The sequence below is a fragment of the Glycine max genome, chromosome 9 (genome assembly GCF_000004515.6).
Source record: "Glycine max cultivar Williams 82 chromosome 9, Glycine_max_v4.0, whole genome shotgun sequence".
In the NCBI taxonomy this organism is placed as follows: domain Eukaryota; kingdom Viridiplantae; phylum Streptophyta; class Magnoliopsida; order Fabales; family Fabaceae; genus Glycine; species Glycine max.
The window spans coordinates 13174826-13185218 of record NC_038245.2 but is presented as its reverse complement, the minus strand read 5'-3'; the positions used below and the strand labels follow the sequence as shown (position 1 = coordinate 13185218).

At 37.3% G+C, this 10393-nt stretch overlaps 1 non-coding gene across 1 annotated transcript; it reads right to left on the bottom strand.

Moving 5' to 3' along the window:
• Positions 1-3480: 3480 nt before the first annotated feature.
• On the bottom strand, positions 3481-3587 carry LOC112998010 (small nucleolar RNA R71). Its single transcript, XR_003263057.1, has one exon. It is a non-coding gene; the product is annotated as a small nucleolar RNA R71 (small nucleolar RNA).
• Positions 3588-10393: the final 6806 nt, after the last annotated feature.

Here is a 10393-nt window from a genome sequence, read left to right as displayed (position 1 = left end):
AATGTTAAATCTTACCCCTTGAAGTGCTTAACGACATCAGTTTTCGAATTCTCGATGTTAATATCGCACTAACTGGAGTTGTTAACATCGGTTATTTGAAAACGAATGTCGTTAAGCACTTACAACATCGGTTTTAAAATAACCGATATTAATATAAACTATTTTTTAAATTATTTATATATTTTTAAAAAATCATATATTGAGTTATTAATTATATTTTAATTGAAAATATAATAATTAATAAACAATAACAAATTCAAAAGGTAAGCATTTAAAAATTAAACTAAATTTTTAAAATAAATTATGTAATTTTAAACTAAAATATGAGCAGTTAAGTAATATAATATTTTCACAAATTAATATTTATAAAAATGAAAAATAAAAAATGTTCTCACCAAATTAAGCCATCTTAATATTGTAATATGAAGCAATTTGATTGTATAACAATTAGTATTCTCATAACTTAAACACGAAATATAAATTTCATTATTCGAAAACTAATTAAAGAAATGCATTTATTTGGATAATTACTTTTTAAGTTTTTCTTGAGCTACTTGTTAAGTTAGTAATTAGAGATTTGAGCTTCTAAAAAGTTATTCTAAATTTGATTATGGGAAATAAAACTTGAATATATTTTAATATCTCAAATTGGTGTTTAACAACTAATTCAATATTATATTATCGCACAAAATATTTATATTGATGTATATATATGTATATATATATATATATATATATATATATATATATATATATATATATATAATATGCTAGAATATAATAATTAATGATTTTATACAGGTGTGTAATATATATTTTAATTATTATGTTATTGATATGGTTATGAAGTAATTTTATTTTAAAAAAATAAAAAAAGAAGTTGAGTATTAGTTCGTTTGGCTTGTAATTTGTAATAGATTAGACTAAATTAACAAATTTGACTTGAATCCCATGACATGTGATATTTCAGGCCAGTGGTTGACCAAGGGTTCACTTTCTTGGGCTTCTGATGTATCATTATTTTCTCCTATTTCTTAACCCTTTTTGTCACCATTTTAATTACTGATTAGCCTTAATTGTCAAATTAATTATGCAATTTTATCATTTGGGCCTTCTTGACTAATTTTGTGTTTTTAATTTAATTTCAGGAGAATTATAAGTGATTAGGCTTGAATCTGGAATTGGGCTTGGACTTGAAGATAGCAGAGAATTTTATTTTATCCAATCTTATCTTATCCAGATTTTATTTCATCAAGATTTTATTTCGTCCATATTTTATTTCATCCAATCTTATTTTATCTTGTCCAGATTTTATTTTATTTCGTTTATGGGCTTGAACTTAAAATAGATTTGTAAGCTTTGGGGCTGAGGACCTATATAACAGCACTAGGGTTTTAGTTTAGAGAGTTTTTCGGGAAGGACAATAATTTTAGGGTTTTCCAATTCCAGTTTTTATTACTGTTCATGCACACTGTTCATGTAGAATAAAATTCATTTTCTACAATTTCGTTTCTGTTTCAATCTACAATTTTGTTTTCTGTTGATTAATGGAAGGCTAAGTCTCCAACGTTGTTTTCTCTTGAGGATCAAGCACAACTCTCTTTGAGGTTTTGTTATTACTATTGAATTCTGATCAGTTTTTCCTATTTACCAATTACTCTGTATTTGTTGCTATTAATCCATGCATGCTTAGTGCTTGATTAATTGTCTCTATGCTTAATTTATGTTCATGCTTAATGATCAGTTTCGTTCATGATTAATTGGTGTATGTGTTGCTTAATCACATAATGACAACCTTATGTTAATTTTCAGTTAGTAATTTAATTTAGGGTTGGATTAAGTGGTTGAACTGGTTAGGGATAAATCCTCGTAACCTAGGATAAGAGACTTGCTTGTGAATCAAGGGGAAACAACATGTTTTAATTTTGTTATTTTCAAATTCAAATTTTCTTGCTGTTTAATCTACAAAAACAAACAACCCCGCAATTCGTTACTGTTTTATTACTATCTATTATGAACGTTTGGTTGATCATTGCTCGTTGGGAGACGACCTAGGATCACTTCCTAGATACTATATTTTTAATGTTTATTTAATTCGGGTATGGCCTCGATCAAATTTGGCGCTGTTGCTGGGGAGCAGTGGTCGAAAGGTTCATAATAGTGTTTAGTTTTTTTTTTTTGTGTCGCTCTGTCGTTTAGGTTGTGAGTGTGTGTTGTTTTGTTTTGTGTAGCGTTCTGTTTTGCATTTCAGTAGCGTCCCCTGTTTAGCGACTGTTTCAGTTTTGTGTTTTGCTTTGAACAGTAATTAGCGACTGACTAGCGACTGATTCAGTTTTGTGTTTGCTGTGAACAGTGATTAGCGATTGATTTTGCAATTTAATTAGCGATTTTTGTTTTGATAGTTAGAGTTGTTATTTTTGGCTGATTTTTTGTGTGGTAGTTTCTTTTGATCCATATTTTGTGTGAAAAATACCAGGAGCACTTGGTGTGGTTGAATTTGAGAGAGACAAAAATTTTGGGAACTTGTTTTTAGCAAAACTTAAAATGGTCATAACTTTTGTTTTGGGTATCAGAATGACTATTATTATATATGCATTTGGGGTAGAAAAAAATTTCCCATACTGTGGCAACCCGCTTTAGCTGGTTAGGGTCTCCCAAACTCAAAAAATCAGCTGTTTACTAGGTTTTTTTTAAGTATTATTGTCCTATTTTTCTAAACTGTTCTTAGGCAATTTTCATAGTTAGACTTTGAATTTTTGTTTGAAATTTTTTTGCTATCTTTTCATGATTTTAGGGTGTTGCTCACAGAATTTTAGCTCATTTGGATATCGTTTGACTATAGTTGTAGTTTTACCCCCTTGTTAGGTGCTTGTTGAGAAACACATTATTTGCTGCATATAGTGCATGACTAGGGGCAATCCAGGTGATTTACAACCCTTTGATCCTGAAATAGATAGAACCTTTCATAGATTAGTTAGGCATAGTGTGCATCCTGGTCATTCTGTGCATTTTGAACATTTTGAGCATTCTAAGTATTCTGTTACTGGTGATTCTGAATATTATGATTTTGAGCATTCAATTACTAATTTTTATACTAAGAACATGGCTCAACCTCCACCTTGTGAGAGGACTCTTAGGGAGATGACTGCACCTGATTTCACTTATGAAAGCTTGTGCATTCAATATCCTGATGAGGGTGTTCCATATGTTCTCAAGACTGGACTAATACATTTGCTGCCCAAGTTTCATGGTCTTGCAGGTGCAGATCCTCATAAGCATCTTAAGGAGTTCCATATTGTTTGTTCCACCATGAAGCCCCCTGATGTCTAAGAAGATCATATCTTTCTAAAGGCTTTTCCTCATTCTCTGGAGGAAGTGGCAAAAGATTGGCTATACTACCTTGCTCCTAGGTCCATTTTCAGCTAGGATGACCTTAAAAGGGTGTTCTTGGAGAAATTCCTCCCTGCATCTAGGACCACTGTCATCAGAAAAGACATTTCAGGCATCAGGCAACTTAGTGGAGATAGCTTGTATGAGTATTGGGAAAGATTCAAGAAATTGTGTGCAAGCTGTCCTCACCACCAGATTTCTGAGCAACTCCTTCTTCAATATTTCTATGAGGGACTTAGCAACATGGAGAAGAGTATGATTGATGCTGCCATTGGTGGAGCTCTTGGTGATATGACCCCTGCTGAGGCTAGGAATTTGATTGAGAAGATGACTTCCAACTCCCAACAATTCAGTGCAAGAAATGATGCTATTGTCCTTAGAGGAGTCCAAGAGGTGGCCACAGATTCATCTTCATCTACTGAAAATAAAAAGCATGAGGAAAACTTGATGCCTTGGTCAACCTAGTAACTCAACTTGCCATGAATCAGAAATCTGCACCTGTTGCAAGAGTCAGTGGTCTATGTTCTTCTACAGATCACCATACAAATCTTTGTCCTTCTTTGCAGCAATCTGGAGTCAATGAGCAACTTGAAGCTTATGTTGCAAACATTTATAATAGACCCCCTCAGCAGCAAAACCAACAACAACAGAATAAATATGATCTTTCAAGCAACAGATACAATCCAGGTTGGAGAAATCATCCAAATCTGAGATGGGCAAGTCATCCACAACAACAACAGCCTGCCCCTCCTTTCCAGAATGTTGCTGGTCCAAGCAAGCCATATGTTCCTCCTCCAATACAGCAGCAACAACAACATCAGTCACAACAAAGACAACAAGCAACTGAGGCTCCTCCTTAACCTTCCTTAGAAGAGTTAGTAAGGCAAATGACCATCCAGAATATGCAATTTCAGCAAGAGATAAGAGCCTCCATTCAGAGTCTGACAAATCAGATGGGGCAGATGGCTACTCAGTTGAACCAAGCTCAGTCCCAAAATTCTGACAAATTGCCTTCACAAACTGTGTAGAATCCGAAAAATTTGAGTGTCAACACCTTGAGGTCTAGCAACCTAATTCAAGTGCCTCCACCAATAGCAGAACCTGCACCTGAACCTGTCAAGCTTCATTCTACACCTAAAAAAGAGGATGAGATAGTTGCACAAAAGAGAAAGCTTCCTAACAAAAATTTTCATGCAGGTGGACCTTCTTCTAGTAATTATGACTTACCACAATCGTCTTTCCCTCTTCCATTCCCACCTAGAGCAATTCCAAACAAAAAAATGGAAGAAGCGGAAAAGGAGATCTTGGAGACCTTCAGGAAAGTAGAGGTGAACATACCTCTGCTAGATGCCATCAAGCAGATTCCAAGATATGCCATGTTTCTAAAGGAGCTGTGCACCCACAAAAGGAAGCTCAAAGGCAATAAAAGAATTAGCATGGGTAGAAATGTGTCAGCATTGATAGGTAAATTTGTTCCTCACATTCCTGAGAAATGTAAGGACCCAGGTACTTTCTGTATACCTTGCATTATTGGGAACAATAAATTTGAGAATGCCATGCTAGATCTAGGAGCATCAGTTAGTGTCATGCCTCTGTCTATTTTCAATTTTTTATCTCATAGACCCTTGTAATCTACAGATGTGGTGATTCATTTGGTAAATAGAAGTATTGCTTACCCCGCAGGTTTTATAGAGGATGTGCTGGTTCGGGTTGGTGAACTTATTTTTCCTGTTGATTTTTATGTTCTTAATATGGAAGATGGATTTTTCCCATGGTTCAGTTCCAATTATTTTAGGCAGACTATTTATGAAAACAGCTCGAACCAAGATAGATGTTTATGCTGGCACATTGTCTATGGAATTTGGTGATGTTGTTGTTCATATTAACATTCTTGATGCCATGAAACATCCATATGAGGATCATTCTGTTTTTCGTGCTGAGATAATTGATCAAATTGTTGATGATTATATGTTTGATTTTGATTCTGTTCTTCATGGTAGGAAACATCCATTTTTATTTGATCTGCATACTTGTCATTCCTTATGCATTGAATCTGATTCTGAGTTTGAATTTGATCCTATATCTGATTTTTATGCTGAGAATGAATCTGAATTTGAGTCTGGTTTTGATTTTCTGGGTGTTGTACCTCTTGATGTTGATTTTTTAGAGTCAGAATGCACTAACCATGTTGCAGGAAGTACATATACTTCTGACTTGCTTTATGAGGTACAGGCTGAGGAACCTTCTTCTTCTCCTACCCTGGTTCCTCCCACTGTTCAGCCACCACCCACACTGGAGTTGAAGCCCTTACTAGAAACCCTCAAATATGCTTACTTGGAGGACAAGGAAAAATTTCCAGTGATCATCTCTGCCTCTCTTGCTGCTGAGCAAGAGGAGAAGTTGTTGCTAGTTCTCAAGAAGCACAAGAAAGCCATTGGATGGACTTTAACAGACATTCCTGGTATTAGCCCATCTACCTGCATGCATAGGATACTTTTAGAGGATGGAGCTAAGCCAGTGAGGCAGCCACAGCGGTGACTCAACCCTATCATTCTATATGTGGTGAAAAAGGAGGTGACCAAGCTCTTACAAGCTGGAATCATCTACCCCATTTCTGACAACCAGTGGGTGAGTCCAGTCCAAGTGGTTCCTAAGAAGACATGCCTCACAGTAAATAAGAATGAAAGGGATAAGCTTATCCCCACAAGAGTGCAGAACAACTGGTGAGTCTGCATTGATTATAGGAGGCTGAACCAGGTAACCCGAAAAGATCATTTCCCCCTGCCATTCATTGACCAAATGCTTGAGCGCTTGGCAGGTAAATCTCATTATTTTTTTCTTGATGGTTTTTCTAGTTATTTACAAATTCATATTGCTCTTGAGGATCAAGAAAAGACCACATTCACCTGTCCCTTTGGCACTTTTTCCTATAGGAGGATGCCCTTTGGCCTATGCAACGCCCCTGGTACCTTCTGTCGCAACCTACCCTTTTGCGGGCAAGCGAGGCGAGGCTCACGGGTGCCTTTTCCAAAGGAGGAAAATGCGCGGAGTCGTCACCAACGTTTATTTGTGGAAAACGTCGAAAAAATCGAAGGAAACCGGTCAAAAGAATATTCCAAGTTCGGGAGTTATATTTACGTTTGAGGAAGGTATTAGCACCTCTCACGTTTGTCTCAAAGGACAACAGCCTTATTTTTAGAATTGTGTGAAATTGTGTTACCCTAACTTTTATTTCCCTTTTTTATTTTTGAGGTCGACAAAAGCAGGGTTCTTGCTCCTACGTACCCTCCATCGACGAGGAAATCAGACCTACATAGTTCTTTTTTAAGGGTGAATCAAGTGATTCTTTTTACTTGGAAGGTGATCATTTTAAGGCGTTGGACCTTAAAGATGATCCATTTACTTGGTAATAAAAACTGAGATAATAAACTTCAAATCCTTTTTTAGTGATTTTTTTGTGGACGAGCTTGACTTTGCGGGTTGATTTTAGCCTTAGTTTCACTTTAGTTATTAGTCAATTCAATTAAGAAAGAGAAATCCCAAAGAGAAACGTCCGATTGATTTTTCCGCTTTATTTTACTAAAAGGTATTTTTGATTATTATATTATTATTTTACCTCTTTTTTTATTTCCAACGTGGTTATGGCACGACCGAACGGTCAGATTTCATTTTAACAGAAATTAACGGATATTACAAATCAAATGATCGGTGGAAATTTATTTTATTTTTTGATTAGGCGAGAAACGACTTAAATAAATGACTGAAGCATGTCAAAAGGGGGTATGGAAAGTAAATGAAACGAGAATAAAAGTACAAGAAACAAATGGGGACCACCACGGGTACATAGAATGAATTGAAAAGCTCGATTTGGGGTACTTACCGGTTGAAGATCGACGAACGATGAAGAACGAACGATGAATGTCGAAGAACAGTTGAAAATCTTCGCGTAATTACTCACGGAAACGTTACGGAAGCGCCTCGGCTTGGATTTTCTTCACGGAAACAATTTTCCTCAGCAATTTCAAGAGAATATGAAGTGCCAAGAAGGCTGAACCCCTTCCTTCTTCATTCCTCCCCCTATTTATAGCAAAATAGGGGAGGAGATTGCCACCCAGCTCGCCTGGAGGAAGAATCTGGAAGGCCCAAGTGGGCCTAGTTGCTATTTACACCCCTTTTTTTTACTAAATACACCCTTTACTTTTTTTGGTGATTCTTTTTCCGTAACGTTACGAAACTTTACGAATTTCGTAACGACACTTATTTTCTTTCCGTAAGGTTACGGAACCTTACGGATCATGTATTTACTTTTTTTTAGCTTTTGAAAAAAATTACGGAAACTCACGGATTGCGTAACAATACTTCCTTTTGGTTTCCGTCACATTACGAAATTTCACGGATGGCGTAACCACGCTTCCATTTGATTTTCGGCGCGTCTCGGGACTTCACATATTGTGCTACAAAGGGTGCCAAGTACTTCGAAGCGGTCAATCAAAGGTTGCATGCCATCAAGCAATAGTCCCCGGACGAAATTAGGGTATGACACCTTCCAACGGTGTATGCTTAGCATTTTCAGTGATTTTTTAGAGAGCTACATAGAGGTGTTTATGGATGATTTTACTGTTTATGGATCCTCTTTTGATACATGTTTGGATAGTCTGGATAGAGTTCTTAGTAGATGCATTGAAACTAACCTTGTGCTGAATTTTGAAAAATGTCACTTCATGGTAGAGCAAGGTATAGTCTTAGGGCATATCATTTCCAGTAGGGGCATAGAGGTAGACCCTGCAAAAATAGCTGTTATTTCACAATTTCCTTACCCCTCTTGCGTGCTAGAGGTTCGTTCTTTTCTTGGTCATGCAGGGTTTTATAGGCGCTTTATCAAGAATTTTAGCAAAGTGGCCCTTCCACTATCCAATCTATTGCAAAAGGAGGTGGAGTTTGATTTTGATGACCGATGCAAAAAGGCCTTTGATTGCCTCAAGTGTGCGGTGACTACCACCCCTATCATTTAGGCACATGATTGGACAGCCCCATTTGAGCTAATGTGTGATGCATCCAATTACACATTGGGGCTGTCCTTGCTCAAAAGATTGATAAGCTGTCTCGGGTGATCTATTACGCTTCTAGAACTTTGGATGCTGCTCAAGAAAATTACACTACCACAGAGAAGAAGCTATTAGCAATAGTTTTTGCTCTTGAAATTTTTTTTTCATATTTGCTTGGTACTCATGTTATTGTTTATACTGACCATGCAGCTCTGAAGTACCTGTTGAAGAAGGCTGAATCAAAGCCTAGATTGATCAGGTGGATGCTTTGGCTCCAAGAGTATGATTTGGAGATCCGTGATCGGAGTGGTGCAGAGAACCTCGTGGCTGACCACCTGAGTAGGATTGAGCGTGCGTTTGAGGACTCACCCATTCGAGATGATTTTCCGAATGACCATTTGTACATTCTGTATAGTATTTATAATTCCCTCCCCACTCCGTGGTTTGCTAATATTGTGAATTATATGGTTTCTTCTGTTTTTCCTCCCTTAGCATCTAAAGCTCAAAATGATAAAATTAAGAGCGATGCTAAGTATTATATTTGGGATGACCCCTATTTGTGGAAGTTATGCAGTGACCAGGTTATTAGGAGATGCATTCCAGACCATGAGATCGACTTGGTCCTGTAATTCTGTCATTCTTCCACACCAGGTTGCCATCTTGCCATACAGAGGATAGCTCGCAAGGTGCTTGATTGCGGTTTCTACTGGCCCACCATCTTCAAGGATGCGTGGAGAATCTGTAGCACTTATGAGCCTTGTCAGAGAGCAGGCGACTCACTTGCATGGAGACAACAAATGCCTCAACAACCCATGTTATTCTATGAGGTGTTTGATGTCTGGGGTATAGATTTTATGGGGCCTTTCCCTGTCTCTTTTGGTTTTGTTTATATTCTCCTTGCTGTTGATTATGTTTCAAAATGGGTGGAAGTCAAACCCACCAGAACTAACGATGCTAAGGTTGTTGTGGATTTTGTTAGATCTAATCTGTTTTGCAGGTTTGGAGTCCCTAGAGCCATCGTTAGTGATCAAGGCACCCATTTTTGTAACAGATCCATGTATGCCTTCCTAAAAAATTATGGGGCCGTGCACAGAATTTCCACACCTTACCACCCCCAAACTAATGGGCAGGCTAAGATTTCAAGCAGGGAGATAAAAAGGATCTTAGAGAAGATTGTGCAGCCGAACAGAAAGGATTGGAGCACCAGGCTGGATGATGCTCTTTGGGCGCATAGGACTGCCTATAAAGCACCCATAGGAATGTCCCCTTATCGGGTTGTCTTTGGCAAGGAATGTCATCTTCATGTAAAGATAGAGCACAAAGCCTACTGGGCTGTAAAGACCTTCAATTTCTCTATTGATCAGGCTGGAGAGGAAAGGAAGTTGCAACTAAGTGAGCTAGATGAGATCCATTTAGAATCCTATGAGAATTCCAAATTCTACAAGGAGAAGACCAAGAAGTTCCATGATAGTTTGATAGCTAAGAAGGACTTCGTTGTTGGACAGAAAGTTTTATTGTATAACTCTAGGCTCAGACTCATGAGTGGTAAGTTGAGGTCAAAGTGGATTGGTCTTTTTGTGGTGACTAATGTTTTTCCTTATGGTACAGTTGAGATCAAAAGTGAATCCACAGATAAGAGCTTCAAGGTCAATGGACACCGGCTAAAACCATTCCTCACAAATCCCTCCTTAGTGGATGTAGTGGTGGAGGAGACCTCTTTACTTCACCCTACTTCTCTTCCGCCATGACTTAGGGAGTTTTCTTTTTCTGTCTCCTTCTTTACTTTTATTGCACTTGTCCAATTTTATTGACTGTTTTGATTGCTCTTGATCTTGTGATTGTGCTACATTAAGGATAATGTGTTGTTTAAGTGTGTGTGTGTGGGGGGGGGGGGGGGGGGGGAAAAAAATCTTTAATTTTTTTGATTTTTTGGGGGTTTTCAGTTAAATTTTTTTTGG